The sequence below is a fragment of the Gracilinanus agilis genome, chromosome 6, assembly GCF_016433145.1.
Source record: "Gracilinanus agilis isolate LMUSP501 chromosome 6, AgileGrace, whole genome shotgun sequence".
NCBI classification, from domain to species: Eukaryota; Metazoa; Chordata; class Mammalia; order Didelphimorphia; family Didelphidae; genus Gracilinanus; species Gracilinanus agilis.
Window position 1 is genome coordinate 107,253,108 of NC_058135.1, and position 17,745 is coordinate 107,270,852.

Here is a 17,745-nt window from a genome sequence, read left to right on the forward strand (position 1 = left end):
AAAAAAAATTATGAGCTTTCTTTCTTTTCCCTCTGTTTCTTATTTACCTTTTCATGTTTCTCTTGGTTTTTGTGGTTGGGTATCAAACTTTCCATTTAGTCCCGGTCTCTTTTGTGCAAAAACTTGGAAATCTTCAATTTTGTTGAATGCCCATACTTTCCCCTGGAAGTATATAGTCAGTTTCGATGGGTAGTTGATCCTTGGATGAAGGCCCAGCTCTCTTGCCTTTCTGAATATCATGTTCCAAGCTTTGCGGTCTTTTAGAGTGGAGGCTGCCAGATCCTGTGTGATCCTTATTGGTGCTCCTTGATATTTGAATTGTCTCTTTCTGGCTTCTTGTAAGATTTTTTTCCTTTACTTGGAACCTCTTGAATTTAGCAGTTATATTTCTGGATGTTGTCTTATCTGGATTGAGTGTAGAGGGTGTTCTATGGATCCTTTCAATGTCTATATTGCGCTCATATTGTAGAACTTCAGGGCAATTTTGCTGAATAATTTCTTTAAGTATGGAGTCCAGGTTTCTATTAATTTCTGCCTTTTCTGGAAGACCAGTGATTCTCAAATTGTCTCTTCTAGCCCGGTTTTCTTGGTCTGTCACTTTGTCGCTGAGATATTTCATGTTTCCTTCTATTTTATCAGTCTTTTGACTTTGTTTTATTTGTTCTTATTGTCTTGAGAGATCATTGGTTTCTAATTGTTCGATTCTAGCCTTTAAGGACTGGTTTTCGGCTATAATTTTTTGGTTTTCGGCTATAATCTTTTGGTTTTCCTTTTCAGTCTGGTCATTTCTGGTCTTCAGTTGACTTGCCTCACTTTCCAATTGTGAAATTCTGCCTTTTAAACTGTTATTTTCTTGCCAGATTTCTTCCATCTTCCTCAACACCTCATGTTTGAACTCTTCAATATCTTGTGACTAGCTTTCATTTTTTGGGGGGGAAGGTTTGGTTATTTGTTTGTCCTCCTCTGTGGTCCGGATTTTCTCTGTGTAAAAGTTGTTGAGTGTTACAGCATTTTTCTTACTAATCTTTTTCTTCTGTGTTGCCATTGTTAGCCCTGTCCCTTTTCAGTTTTGTCTTCACACTCAGGGTCTGCCTGCCCCCTCTAAGCTCCCGATGGCTCTGGTCTTCTTGTCCTGAGATCAGGCCTCCCCGTAGTCCCTGGTCTGTCCCTCTGCCCAAGGCTCCTTCAGCAGTCTCGAGGGCTGCTTCCACAGCCAGGCTCCAGTCTGCACTGGGTCCTCACTCGATGTCCTATCCTGCCCTGGAGATCTCAATTCACTCCCAGGGCCCTGCCTTCACCTGCACTTAGGCTCAGGAGAGTCCCTGCTTTAGGGCTTTTCATTCATGCCCCGGGTAGAGCTTTCACCCACACAAGATGCTGGGGAAATTCCCTGCTTTAGAGATTCACACCCGGGGCAGTGCCACAGGGGAAAGTCCATGTGTCCCCCCCAGCCTCTTGGGGTCCCATGTCTGGCAGCTCACAGGTTCAAGCCCTGGGGCTGCTAGTGGTTTACTGGTTGCCCCAATCCTGCTTTCACTCTTGTGCATTGGCCTTGGCTTTGTGCGTGGTGTGTGTGGGGGTGGAGTAGCTTCTTCCACTTGCGTTTTAGTGAGAGCTGTTTCACCCCTTTATAGCGTGAAAATGCCCCAATTCTGCGTACCTTCAATGCTGCACCCTGTTGTGGTGTTCCTTTGATCGTTTGGGTTCGTTTTTATGTCCCCTTGAGGAGTTTTGTATGCATTGGTTAGGAAAGATCGAGCAGCTGCTCCTTACTCTGCCGCCATCTTAACCGGAAGTCCCAAAAATAGTTTTAACTTATTCCTCTGAGAATTTTCTGTTCATATCCTTTGACCATTTGTCATTTGGGAAATATTTTTGTTTCCATAAATTTGGTTCATTTCTCTATATATTTGAGAAATGAGGTCTTTGTTAAAAATTGTTGCTATAAAATTTCCCCCAAATTGTTGTTTTCCATCTAATCTTGGTTTCGTTGGTTTTGCTTGTGCAGAAAATTTTTATTTAATATATTCAAAATTATCTATTTTATATCTTGTAATATTGTCTATTTCCTGTTTGGACATTAATTCTTCCCTTATCCATAAATGTAATGGGTAAACTATTGCATGTTCTTCAATTTGTTTATGCTTTCACCATTTATTTCTAAATCATATATACATTTTGACTTTAACCCTGATAAATGGTATGAGGTATTGTTCTGTGCCTAATTACTGCCATGCTTTTTTTTCAATTTTTCTGAGCATTTTTTGTCAGATAATGACCATGTATCTTTAAACTTCTCATTTAAATTAATTTATGAGAGTGAATGCTGTAACAACCAAACTGAAATTAGAAAAAAAATTCAAGAAAAGGTAACAAAAGTAAAAAATCTCAAGGGAAATAGTGGAAAAAATCTGGGAAGGAAGGACATCTAGTGGAAACAGACCTCAAATTTTCATTGAAAGCAGCAAAAATAAAATAAAATGAAATGGTTTGCTTCTGTTTTAAATATTGAAAAGCTGAGAAAGTGTAATAGATTTGGTGGACAAGACATGGAAGCAGCTGACCATGGTAGCAAAGTGTTTGATATATACAAGTCCTAGGGTTTATTAGTGTTTATTATTTGACAAAAACTTATGGGAAAAATTGAAATGCTTTGGTGTGAATAAAGTTTAGATTAATATCTTACAGGTATGTATATAATAAGCTTATATAATAAACTCCAAATGGGTGTCACCTAGATATGGCACATAATAAATGAATCATAGTATAAGATAGTGATGGGCAAACTTTTTAAAGAGGGGGCCAAAGGAAAGGAAAATCTGTCAGTCTGTTTCTAAGGCAACTCTTTTGAAGTTTCATTGTATTGTATCCTACTCATTGTATTCCTCAGATTAGGAATAATGTCACAGCTGGGAAAGAACATTTGAGTGGCCCCACTTCTGGCCCATGGCTGTAGTTTGCCCATCAATGGATAAGGGGAGAGTGCTCTTTCACAAATATGAGTAGGGGAAAAATCCTTGACCAAATAAGGGAGAGAGAGGATTAAAGAAAAGAAAATGGACAATTTTATTACATAAAATTGAAAAGTTTTACAGAAACAAAATCTATACAGTTAGAATTAGAATTCAAAAATAGATGAGAAAAAAAGTTGTAGCAACTTTTCTGATGGAAACATATATTTTTCACTTAATGAAATGATTTTGACTAATTGAGTGACATCTAGAGAGAATTGATACAAATATATGAGTAAATGCCTTTGACAAATTTTCAAAGGATATGAACACTAGGTTCACAAAAATTGAAAGGCAAGCTTTGAAAAAAAATGAAATACAATAGTAAGAAAGACTATTCCCAAGGGAAAAAAATCTGTAGTTTTACTTCAGATCAATTATATTTGAAAAATTGACAAAAAAGAGAAATTATAATTTTTGGAGGGATTTGTGGGAAAACTGACACACAAATACTTTGTTAGTGGTGCTGTAAAGTCCACTTATTATGAAAGCAACTGGAAGTCTAAACTGTGCTTAATTTAAGGTCCCCACTTGTCCATAGAAAATATATATATACTTTTAGGTGGCATCTCCCAGATTCTACTCTTACAAATGATAACACTATTGGGATCATATAAAGAAATTAAAGAAAGAACCTACATGTTTAAGGTGCTTACTGATTCTGTCTCTTCTGCTGGCTTGCAGGGTTTTGCCCTGGGGCTGTATCCTCTGTGCAGCTGGGGAGGCTTGAAAGGACTCTGCACCTTTCCATATCTCAGTGGAGGCTGATGCCAGATCCTGGGACTTCAAAGGGTGGATATGAGGTGCTCTTTTGTGGTTGTAGCATGGTCCTGGTATCCTGAAGTTGGCCAACGCCCAGCTTTGGAATCTAGTGCACTAGGTATGTATGTGTATGGGAGGTGGTAGGACAACATCCCTCTGTGTGCAGTTTTGCTTCCACTTCCCCCTTATCCTATGAAAATCAACTCTCTCTTTGCCTACCTTTCAAGTTGTGTTCAACAAGAGAGTTCCCTGACTCAGTCTGTCTGTTAGATTTTGATTTCTGTTATTTTGAAATACTTTTAAAATATTGTTTTAGAGGGATAGTCACAGTAGTTTTGGCTTTTGCTGCTACTAAGCTGCCATGTTGGCTCTGCCCTTTGTCCCTAAATTTTTCAGTTATCCATAACTATTCCATGCTTTCTTAATTTGCCTATGGTTTCACCCTTTGTTGTTTAAAACATGTCCCCATGTTGATTTTATCTTAGTATGTGGCACGAGATATTGCTCTATTCCCACTCTGCCATACCTTTTTCCAATTTTCCCAACATTTTTTGTGAAATAGTGAGTTCTCATTCCCAAAGCTTGGGCATTCTTATTTATAAAAAAAATAAAAAAAATTCTGTGGTCATTTATTATTAGGTTTCTAAACTATTTCACTCATCCACCACCCTATTTCTTAGTCAATACCAGATTGTTTTAATGATTACTGCTTTGAATTTGAATGCTATACCATTTGGTGCATATATATTTAGCATTTCTATTACTTCATTGATTATGATATATTTTAGTAAGTTATACTTTCTTTCCTTGTCTCTTTTAATAAGATCCATTTTGTTTTTTGTTCTTTGACATCATGATTTCTTCTCCTTTTTTTTTTTTTTTTAATTTCAGCTGAATCAAAAGAGAATCTCCTCAGGACGTTTACACGTTTTTTCTATCTGTTTCAAATTTGTATCTTTTCAAAAGCATATGGTAGGATTCTGGTTTCTGATTCATTTTGCTGTATGCTTTTGTTTTATTTTTTTAATTCATCCCATTCCCATTTACACTTACAATTATTAATTGTTTATTTTCTTCCATCTTACATTTATTCTGTTTAGTCTTCTCTTTCTCTCTCCTTTTGCTCTATTCCTCCTGAGAAGTGGTTTGCTTTTGAGCATTCTCTCACCAACCTGTCTACCCTTCTTTTGCTCCCTCCCTCCTCCTTCTGGTGTCTGCTAGAAATGTTTGCAAGTTCTCATTTTCATGAAATATCCATTTTTCCACCCTGAATAATTATACACATTTTCTTGGGTAGATAATTCTTGGATGGATTCCTATCTCCTTTGTCTTCTGGAATATCATATTCCAACCAGTCCAAACTGTACAGATAGAATGGCGAAATCTCGTGTTTTCCTGACTGTTGCTCCATGATATTTGAATTTTTACTGATAGTTTATAGTAGTTTTTCCTTAACCTGGGAGCTCTGAAATCTCACTATAACTTTCCTCAGATTTTTCATTTCGGGATTTCATTCTGGAAATTATCAATGGATTCTTTCAATGTCTATTTTACCCTCTGATTCTACTATATTGAATAATTTTCCTTGATAATTTCTTGAAATGAGCTGTCCAGGTCCTTTTTACATTTTTTTATCCTGGCTTTTAGGTATTCCATTAATTTTTAAATAATCTCTGTTCCATGTGTTTGACAGGGCTTTCCAAATAGAATGTTTTCCCTTTTCTACTTTTTCATTCTTTTCATTTTGTTGGATTTTTTCTTGATGTCTCATGGTATCATTAGCTTATATCCAATATATTTTAATATTTAAGTAATTATTTTATGCAATGAACTTCTGTACCTCTGTTACACTTTTTAAAGAGTTGTTTTCTTAAGTGAATTTTTGTACCTCCTTTTCCATTTGGCCAATTGTACATTATAACAGGTTGTTTTCTTTAGTGAATTTTAACATATCTTTTCCCATTTTTTGTTTCCTTTCTCAATTTATTGACTCTTATTTCATGATTTTCTTGCTTTGCTCTCTTTTGTTTTCCCAATTTCCTTTTAACTCTCTAATTCTATTTTAGAGTACTTTTTTAAAACCTCTTTGAGATGTTCTTTAAAGGTCCTAGCTCCAATTCTTATTTTCCTTTGGAGTTTCACTTGTAGCTGTTTAGACATTATTCTCTTGTAAATTTGTGACATGATCCACCTTGTGACTTTAATACATTTATTTTGCAAGGTTCTTTTTCATTTGTTTGTTTTTGTTTATTTTTTGAGTTTATTATGCGGTTTTTCTTTTATATTAAAGCCATACTCAGTTCCTGTGTTGAAGTCACTGTCCCAAGCTTCTTCTTATAGGGTTCAGGATCTCTTTCTAATTGCATGTGCCTCAGGACCTCAATGTAAACTTGAAAATTAGGGGACCTTCCTGCTTGCTTGCATAGTCGGGTGGGTCTTAGCTGATGGTTTGATGGTGGGGGAATCTCATTGCTTGCTTATACAATGAGGGACCTCCTATGCCCTGGAGTTGAGGCTTTGCTAGTAGCTTATGCAGGGTTGAGGCACTGGTCCTGAGGGGGTCAGGCTTTAGGTGCTGGCCTTGATAGGGGGTGGAGAGCCTTGTTAGTGGTTGGGCCCTTCTGTTGGCCAGTATCCAATCAAGGTCTCCACTCTGTTCAACCTGTTGCTGGCTTGCCTTGAGTTTGAAGGGAGGACCTTGCCTTTCCCCTACTTGACTGCTGCCTTCACTGGCTCAAGCTGCTTGCTCATGATTCAGCTTCCCTAACACCCCTGAAATTCTCTGAGCTTTTCTGGATAGGAAAATTGCTTCATTGCTCCAAAATTCAATGAGAGACTTTGTTTTACAGTGATTTGGAGGAGAATTTGGGAGAGATGAGGCAAGTTCCCTTGTCATTTCACCATCTTGTAATTGGAAGTTGTGTTGGTTTTTTTTAGAATGATGAAATAATAATGTGTTATGATACTGAATTTTGAACCACTATGATTTCTCTGTGGGTGATCCATATCCCTTTATGTGACCAGCCAGGTAATGAGACAGTTTAGTGTTGAAATATAGAAAAATAAAGGCTTTTGCTAGTATCTATAAAATATTAAAAGATGTGGGGAAATATCCATAATGTGTTGGGTAGAAATCTCATGAAGACTCCATGAAGGACAGAGAAAAGAGCCACACTGGATGAGAAAGTAAGTATCGATTGTGATTTCCTTTGTTGGAGAGATTTATATCAATGAGGTCATGAACCCATCAAAAAGCCTAAGTTACATCAAGTACTTGCTATGTGCCAGACATTGTGGTAAGCTTTGAACATATGAAGAATGTCTGAAAATAGTCTCTGACTTCCAGAATTCACTTTAAGACAATATGCCAACCACTATGTATGTATAAGATATATACCACATAAATTAGAGGTATTCTCAGAGTATAGGCAATAACATCAAAGGGGATGGGGAAGATCTCTTGAATAAGGTAGGATTTGAGTTGAAATTTAAAGGAAGCCAAGGAGGTAGAGGTCAAGAAGGAGAGCAGTTCAGGCATCAGAGATAACTGGTCCAAAGGCACAATGTCAGATGATGGAATAGTGTTGTAGGACAGTAAGAAAAACAGTGTTGCTGATAGAGTGCTTAAAAGGGAGTAAATTTTAAAAATATCTGAAAGGTAGGAAAGGATTAGATCGTGAATAACTTTAAATGCTAAATAGAGGGTTTTATATTTTATTCTGGAGTAACTGGATTTTTATTGAGTAGGGGGGAGAGATTGGCATGGTCAGACCTATCTTTAAAGAAAATCAGCTTGACTGTGGATGAGCTGGAGAGAGGAGAGATGAGGCTAGAAGACAAACCAGGAGGTTATTGCAATCTTCTAGGTGTGAATTAATGAGAGCTTCAAATGGGGGTGGTGAGAGCTTTGGAAGAGAGAAGGAGTATAAATGAGTGATGTTAGGAAGGTAGGATCAATAGAATCTGACAATTTATTGTAGTGAAATAGTGAAGCATGACCCTTAGATTTCAAACCTGTGGGTCTGAGAAGATGGCAATACCCTTGACAATAATAGAGAATTTAAGAAAGGATACTTCTGGGGTGGGGAATAGTGGATTTGGTTTTGGATATGTTGAATATGAGCTGGCTTTGGGATTGTTCAAGATATCCACTAAGGAGTTGGAGATTTGAGGTTGGAAGTCAAGAGAGAAGTCAGGACTGGATCAGTGGATAACATAGAAATGATAGTTGAATCCATGTGAACTGAAGAGGGCACCAAGTGAGAAAACAAGAAGGGAGAAGAGAAGAGAACTTAGGGCAGAGCTGGGGAGTGTATTATTGTAAGTGACTGCGTTCTGGATGAACATCCAGCAAATGAGGTTGAGAAGGAGTGATCAGACAGGTAGGAGGAGGACTAGGAGAGAGGAATGGCACGAGACCTTAGAGTGGAAGAAGAATCCATGGAAGAGATTTAATATCAATGTTAAATTATACAGAGATGTCAAGGACATTGGTTAAGAAAAAGATAGTAGATTCAGGAGACCATAACTTTGGAGATAATAGATTCATTAGAATGATGATGTTGGAAGCTAGATTGCAGAGTGTTGTAGAAGAAAGGGAGTTTGGACAATGATTGTAGAGATCTTTCTCAACATTTAGCCACAAAAGGGAGGAAAGATATAAGAGAACAGCTAGCATTCCTGTAAAGCTTTTTTTTTTGACAGAAGAAACTAAATTTATAGGCAACAAGGAAGCAGCTACTAGACAGGGAAAAATTGAGAGTGGGGATGATAGAGCGGCCAATTTTCTGGAGAAGATAGGATGGAATGGATCAAAGATATCTTAATGGGGTTTGTCTTGGTAAAGGGAAGTTCTGTTTCTTCATGAGAAACAGGAATGAAGGAGGAGACAGAGAGAAGACATGAGTGATGTGAGAAGAAGGGACAGAGAGAGCTCTTAACAAATGACCTCAATTTTTTTCAGCAAATTATGAAGTAAAGTTCTTAGCTGAGAATCAGAGAGTGGGTAGAGAATAGTGATGGAGTATGTAACCCACTCAGAAATTTGGACCTCATTAAGAAGTACAAGTTAATGGAAAATAGCATTTTAAAGGAAAAAAAGAGAGTATTTTGTTTTTAAAGCAAAGCCTGCCTCCTCTTAATGGTAACTTAGCAGCAGTAAACCGTTATGGTATCAGAGTAGGAGGGAAAATAGGGTTTATTGCATTTCATTTGCTTAGGGACAAAAGAAAAATAAAACAATATCTGTTCTTGACCATGGATAGAAATAGAGAGAAATATATCTAATTAGGAAGAATTTACTACAATATCAAATGAGCAACCACCCTGGATTTTTATATATAGATAAAAATATGCATGTCACACCTATTTGCATATGTATGATATGTGCATTTATATGTGTGTGCATATACATGCAACAACCATAAATTATGAAGAATTACTTCTCAAATGTGTCTAAATTATAAATGGTAGTTACATATTTAGAAAGCATTTCATCTACAACATATGAATTCCATTGAAACATTTATTGTTAACTAGATGCAAAGCATTATACAAGGTACCAGAGATATAAAGATGAAAAATAAAAGTCTCCCCCCAAAAACCCAGACAATCTCCTTTCTCCAGGAGCCATTGGGCATACATCAAGTGTACACAGTTAAGTAAATAATATACATATATATGTATAAATAGCTACATGTATTTATGTTTATGTACACATACATATGTATGTATATTATGTATGTTTATATATAATATACAGACATACTGACATACACACACACATACAATAATACAAAGCAACTTGAAGGCTGAGAGTGTTATCTAAAGAAAGACCCTAATGCAAGAGGTGGCATCTGGACTATATCTTTAAGGAACTTTAGGATGCTAAAAGGCAAAAGTGAGAAAGATTCAAGACAGATTTTAGACCAACACTTTCCATATCTAATCTTCAAAAAGAGAAACTAAATAACTTAAAATATTAAGGTCAATGGCTATTCTTTATTATTAGCTGTTTTTTTTTTTAAATCTTTTGCCCCTGGTGCCTAACATAGTGCCTTATAGATATTAGTTGCTTAATAGATGATAGTTGACTTGGAGTGAATTCCTGGTTTCCACAATCCATAGCTTAAGCAATTGATCCATTTACTCCCTTTTCTCACTGCAAAGATCTCTAATATTTCTTTCTAGTATTAAGTTAAAAAACGTCCAAATCCAAGCCAGAGTACTTCTCAAGAGTATAAAATATAATGGAAAAAAAGGATATTTGTCTGGTAATTTTTATTTAAGATAGATTAAATCGTGAGCTAGCTTGTAAAAAAAAAAAGGAATACGTACTACCTTCAGGTCATCTTTAATAAATTTTATTTTAGGGAAAAACTGGTAATTTCTTAAACTAAATATTTAAGTTGAAATTATATTCCTAGGAGATCTATCCTAATTTCCTTGGGTAGGATTTAGACCCTTATTAGCAGATCAACTCTCAAGATTGTTTTAAAGCTCTAGGTCAAAAAACATATGGAACTATAATTCAAAGAAAGTACAGTATTAGACTTTACAATTTTAATGACTCATTTCCATGACAAAAAAAAATGTAACCAGCTAAGCATAGTACAAAATCTGTCCTTATGTAACAAGACTGGAAAGTGATATCAAATTAAACTGTCCTCATTATAGTCCTAAGCCGGCAATCTTACATTATGCCTTGCACTTGGTCTGATAAGCACATTTACAATGGTTGCCAGACTCTCATTACATCTTTCTGCCATTTATCATTCCTAGAGTATAGTGAGCCAAGAGGAAAAGTAACATGATAAGAAATAAATAAAAGCAATATAGGCTGTGTAATGAAGAGCTCATAACAGCCTTTCTTGCATATTATCTTTTTGAAATGGAATACAATTCTCCAATTTGGTCTGTTTCTAACATCATCAGACTAGCCATATGGGCAATGTGTCAGTGAGTTGTTAAACCAAGTCAGATGGCAAAGGGATTTGTAAATTTGTAGTGAGGATGAGAAGTCAAGAAGACTAGTTTCTTGTCCTGGATGTGCCACTGTCCCTGTGAACACTAAAAGTCCAAGACTAAAAAGATTAGTTTTGCCCATAGTTTAACGTGGATAATATAGTCTTTGTAACTGTGTAGAGGCATTTTGAAGTCATGTTTTGGTATCTAATAAAAAAAAATCACTCCAAAGGCTAAGTGCTATAACATTGCCTTTTCAGATAATGGGAGAAAAGAAACTCAATTGGCACAGTTTTCTTGAAACCAAAGCTTTGACTTTTTAAAAGTGATAGAATTTTCTTTTGGTTAATGTAAACACAAAAGATGAATAAAATGACTGTCTCTGGTATATTTATACTGTCAAGTACCATTTTATTCATAAACATTTGATAACTATTCTAATTCATTTTCACCTCTCCAAAGGCCTTTTTGTTTGATTTTTAATGAATTCTGTACTTTTACATGTGTACGGCTGGAGCTAGGTAGCTAAGATTTCTCTTTCTTTCATTCACTGAATTGAGACCAGCTAAACTCATGTGTATATTTTCTCCTTTGTAGAGGTGGTTCAGTGTGGTAAATGATGGTATCTCAGTATGAAAAAATGATGTTGATCCTACAGGGAAAAGGGTTGTGAGTCCCTCTCTCTTAACTTTTCTATCCCTATCCACTTAACTAGTGTATGAATTGTAAGAGGAACACCTGGTTTCAAATCCTATCTCAGACACTAGATAGCTGATAGCTAATGTGTAATTAGAAAAAATCTTGAACCTTTGGACTCCATCTCCCAGAATTCTTTCCTAATCCCAAAATTCCTTTCCCCCTTTCACTTACGTGCATCTTTTTGTTATTGTTTATAAATTTTGTGAAATCTCCCTCTGTCTTTCTTCCCTTGTACACAGCTGGGTTAGCAGCTTTCTACTCTAACTTTTTATTTTAGTTATTCTTAAAAAATCTTGTTAAATACAATACTTGGAGTATATTGTATATAAATTTTTAAGCTTACACTAATCTGGTCCATCTCAATGGTTTTTGTTCCTGTTGTCCTCCTTGACACCTCTCTAGACTTCTAATGGCATTATCTTCTGTGCTATTCTAACTGCTCCTATTATTATATATTGAGGCTATCTAAGCATGAATGTTCTCTGGATTACTAAGCCATGGACAGTGTATTTTCTTTAGCATCCAGTATCTCCCATAGGATAGGTACTACCTTACTCCACATAGATAGCAAGTACTTAATTCCTGATTTCCAAATTGGATTAATCCACGCCATCTCTTGTATCTGTCCCTTTTTCTCTTCTTCCATCACTTCTCACCTGGATTATTACAATAACATTTTAATTGGTTTACTGTCTCAAGTCTTTCACATCTCTAAACTCCTCCATACTGCCAAGGAGATATGCCTAAATATGACAATCTGACTATGTCACTTATCTGTTGAAGATATTCCAATAACTTCCTTTGACTTCTAGGATCAAATGCAAGTCCCTCTTGGAGGGAATTAAAAACTGAACACAACCTGGCTCTATTTTATTTTTCTTATTACCCTTCCTGCACTTTATGGTCTAGCCAAATTGACTAAGACATTCCATCTTTTTTCTCTGTGCCTTTTCTAGGACATGGGGAACATTCCTTCATTCTCTCTGCCTCTTAAAATCTCTAGTTTTTTTTTTTTTTTTGATGCTCAGTTCAGATGATATTTTGTCCCCCAGGGCTACCAAAATGGGTTGGGATCTTTTGTCTTTGTTAAGGATGAAAGGATTAAGGGCAAGGCTGAGAAGCTCTAATGAAACCTAATAAAGGTCAGTCAAAGAACATACCAATAGCCATGTTGGACTCCACAAGGAGGAATATGTTGGTGTCTTTCTAGTTAAGAATTAAATTTATTTATATTTATATTCATATCACATTACTTGTGATAAAGTAATGAGGAAGAAGTTGAAGTCACTAAGTCTACCTTCTCACTGGCTATTTACCAATCAGAGATGTATTGGAATGTGGTGAAGAGTGGTTGAGTGGTGAGTTCACAAATGGTTTACAAACCAGAGCTAGAGGAGGGAAGTTCTTTTTTTTTTTTTTTAATCCTTTTTGGATTGTGGAGAGAGTTAATTAACCAGATCTGGATATCTTGATCAATCAATTAATATATAATTGTATATATTATATATATGTTTATATAGCATATATGAATTTATAAATATTATATAAATAAATATAAAATTAATAAGTACTACCTCACAATAATTTCAATTGTTATATCACATAACATAATAATTTGTGAATTTGCCTTGTTCTTACTAAATTCACAGACCTATGAGGACAAGTATTGTATCTTGTTTTACCATTGTATTGCCAGAACTTATCTTGGAAGCATTTTTGGTTGAATCTTTCCTCTGTTACGCTCTATTCTTGCAAGTCTGCTCTTTATATGGGAGCATTATATACTCAATTCTACTTTTGTGTATTTGCATATTTAATTCTCCCTTCCAATAAATTAATTCTATACTTTTAGGAATAATAATAGTAGTTGAAATTTATTTAAAACTCACTTTATATATACATTACCTCATTTGATTCTCACTACACTCTTGTGAGTTAAATAGTAATGTACTATTATCTCCATTTTACAAATAAGGAAAGCAGGGGGCAACTAGGTGGTTCAGTGGATGGAGACCCAGGTCCATAGATGGGAGGTCCTGGGTTCAAATCAGGCCTCAAACACTTCCTAGCTGTATGATGCTGGGCAAATCACTTAACCCCCATTGCCTAACCCTTATCACTCTTCTGCCTTGGAACTTGTACCCAGTATTGTTTCTAAGACAAAAGATAAGAGTTTATTTAAAAACAAACAAACAAATAAGGAAAATAAGGAAAGCAAAGCTAAGGATTAGATCTGGAATTCAATCCTAGCTCTTCTGATTCTGATTCTACTGTTTTATCTCTAAGCCACAGCTCCTAAAGTCCAACCCCGGGTACCAACTAGAAAATCTTCTTGAAGGAATAGAATATTTTTTCCCCCATTGTGAAGATAGAATTAACTCTCTCTTTGTTTATTTTTAGTTAATCAAATCAAGAATTTAAAGTACTCCTACTTAGTAGCTAGCTAACCATTAGGTAAGAGAGCTCACAGATGGGGGTATTTTAAGTTCTTGATTTGATTAAAGAAAAATAGACAAAGGGAGAGTTAATTCTATCTCCACACCCTCATCCAATAAATATTTTAAAAATAATTTTGAAATAATAAAAGGTATAGCAACTACCTTTTAATATAACCACTCAATTAATATTCAGAATGAGAATTTCCCTAATAATTCTCATTTGTGGTTCAGAAAACTAGACCATATGAAAATGTCTAGAAAAGTATTTCTTCTTTGTTTTATTTATTTGTTTGTTTGCCTGTTACATTTAATGGCAATGTATTTCTAAGAAAATCAAAGTTAATTTCAAATTTTGAATTACTTGATGACAATCTTAGACATCTTTGCTGAGCCTTTCACTAATAAAAACTCAGCTATTTTTGAGTAATTGATTTTTTAAAAAAAACAGGCTTTGCTTCTATAAGTAGAAATCATTTTTTTCTTTAGAGGTTTTCCAATCTGTAATTTCATTAGCATGAGAAACTCCCTCTACCAATATAGATCTTCAGCTTCTCTGAAATATCCATTTTATGGAGTTGCCTCAATCACTATATATTTAGAAAGATAAAAAGACTTTTCCTTACAACATACAGAAGGAAGCTGGCAGCATCCAGAATGTGATTCTCCTCTACACATTCCAAATTCAGTACCTTCTTTCTAACAGACTGTATTGTATTCTGAGATGAATCAAATTACACACTTTATAATATGACTGTCATTTATTCTGAGACTCCATAAGAAGCATCTCATGGACTTCCTTTCCATGAATTTATAGAGAATTTAATGAACTGAACTGAACTGGAGCACAGGAGGGTGCCAATTATTTTTTATTATTTTTTTCCTACAAGCATCTAACTTTTGATTGGTGTAGGGTTGAGAGGTAGAATGGAGTTTGTAATGGGTAAAGATATATTATTGATGTATTTCTTCTCAATTACTATTTTTTTAACTTGTAATTCATATCTCTATTATGAACTATTTATCATCTCAGTTTTGCTTCATCCTCTACCTACCACATACTGGGAATATCTCAAAGTCTTGCCTCCAAGTGTTTTTGTTTCTTCTTGTTCTCCATATCTTCTATCATATAGCATGGAAAAAAGTAATAAACTCATGAAAATCATTCTCCCTTAGAATTTCTCTAAATCTATATTTGTATCTGTATCTCTAGGCAAACTTATATCTATTGCTATATCATCTCTATGTCACTTTTAGCAATATCTATGTCTATATTTTGATTTCATATATTAATAATTATATTAAATATCAGCATAAGAAAGGATTTGACCTGAAAACTCATTTCATTCATCAAAAGATCCACACCAGAGAAAAACTCTATCAATTAAATTAATGTGGTGAACTCTTAACTTGAATATTTATGAGTCCAGACAGGAGAAAAAAAAAAACAACATGTGTTTATGATGAATGTGGCAGAACCAGTATGATTTTATGTTTTTTTAATAAACAGAAATTATACAAGAGAGAAATGACATGACTAGCAAAAACATAACTCATGTTTGAGTTTGGAGGACCAACCAGCTAGTTTATAAAAAATGTTACACTAGAGCAGTGATTCTCAAAGTGGGCTCTACCGCTCCCTGGTGGGTGCTGCAGCAATCCAGGAAAGCGGTGATGGCCATACTTTTTTTGTATTATATTTTATTCTGAGTTCAATAAATGGTTTAATAATTTCCGGGGGGGCACTAAGTAATATTTTTTCTGGAAAGGGGGCAGTAGGGCAAAAAAGTTTGGGAACCACTGCTCTAGAGAAATCTCCAAATGAAGACCAATAATTGAAAATCTTCACCCTGAGATTACATATTTGCAAAGAGGAAATCAATACTTGGGAAAACTAATGGTGTCATTTAAGAAAGTTCACTTGACACTGAAAAGCTGTGACATCTAGCACTGTGTATGATTACCATTTTAGTCAATCAATTTCCCTTCAGCCAAAATTTTTCTAATTTATGTAATAATTATTATCAACTAACATGACCTAATTCCTTTATACATATAGAAATAAGAATAGGAGATTACTGAATAAAATAGCAAACATTGCCATGGATTCAACAAATCCTTTTAGACTTATCTGAACTTTATATATAGCCTTTTGTGGAAGATACCTAAGCAGTCCAGTCACATTAGAGCAATGTAGAGGAAAGGGCTTTTGATTTGAACTGAATTCAGAGAAACTGAATTCAAATATAACTGCCACCTGTAGCAGCTCAGACAAGAAAGCCATCACACTCCTCTCGGAGCTGAAGATCCCTCACTGGTAAAGAAGACCATTGGAGAAGTTTATCAAAAGAATTGCCAACCTCTTTCCCCATTTCTGAAGTTCTTTTGACTTTTTGAATGATGTCCCCATTTTGTCCTTTCCTATACAAATTATAGATTTCTTCTCTCCCCATACTTTCTTATTCGTGAATTCTGTGGACAGCATGTAAGTAAAAATAACTTTTGTTCCTCTTTTTGTTAAATGCTTTGATAGTTTGATAAATCCATCATTTTGTTGATGTGGTCATCTCTCCTTCAGTTCAGACTACAGACCATCATGATTTTTCTTGTGAGATTTTTGTTCATTTCCTTTCATAAATCCTCTGTAATGTCTGTCTAACACTGTGAAAGTTTTCCTCATAGTCTATTAGATGTCAATACAGAACTTGGACTATCTCTGTTACTCTTTGCCTTTTCTAAATGGCCACCTCCCAAAGTTAGTTAGTTAGTTAGTTTTTTTAAATCAGACATTTTCTGGAAGTCTCTTTTCCTTGTCAGTCAGGTTAGTAATACTTCTAAACATCACATCTTTCCTTTGTTGATTTTAATATGTTACCTAAAATTGTAATGATTTGATATATTGTAGTTTCAATAATACAGTTAATTAAAATTAAATATTTTAAATACCTTTTACTATTTTGGATAAATTTGAGCCTAGCAGTATTTTCTACATTTAATTTTAGGGGATGGAAAGGCTATAAAATTGTTAGCATCAAATTATATATTACTTCCTAACATCCCTTTATAACTATATCACAGTAAATTTCATTTAGATCTAAAAGTTTTTTCCTTTTAACAATATCAGGAAAATGCTTAATATTCAACATCTACATTTATTATTTCCTATATAAAAACTAAGAAAAATGTTTAATTTTTTAACTAGACAAGACCCATTCTTTGCACGTAGTCATATATGTATTTGTGTATACATATATCTATATATCATATCTACAATTGATGAAATGTGAATTTTTTAAAGGATACAACTAAAAATCTCTTAAGTATCATATGTTAAAAAAACACTGGAAAAGTTTGTCATTTATTGTAATTAATTTATTAAACACATTATGTGCCAAGCACTGAAGAGACAAATAATGTTCACAATATTTATGTTAATATTAACTAGCATTATATAATTCTTTAAAGTTTGCAAAATGATTTTTAAATATATCATTTTACCCACATAATAATTTTTGAAAGGAAGTGTCAGTACTGTCTTCATTTAGAAGAGGAAACTGAGATAAATAGTAGATTAGTAACTTGTCTAGGGCCATACAACTATTAAATATTTGTTAAATGTTTAAATATTTATTTCTGGCAAAGCACTATATAGAATCAAATTTTACTTATGTATTATACATCGTTACCTATATTTTATACATTCATATACACATGTTGGGTATTTAAATATAGATGTGTATTTGGATATGTTTTTCCTAATAAATGCTGATCATGACTTTTATTTAACTGGCAAATGATAGTTCATTATATTTTAAAATTATTCTTCTATAACTTTACAGTCTTAAAAGTTTACTTCTGAAAATTTAAATAACCAT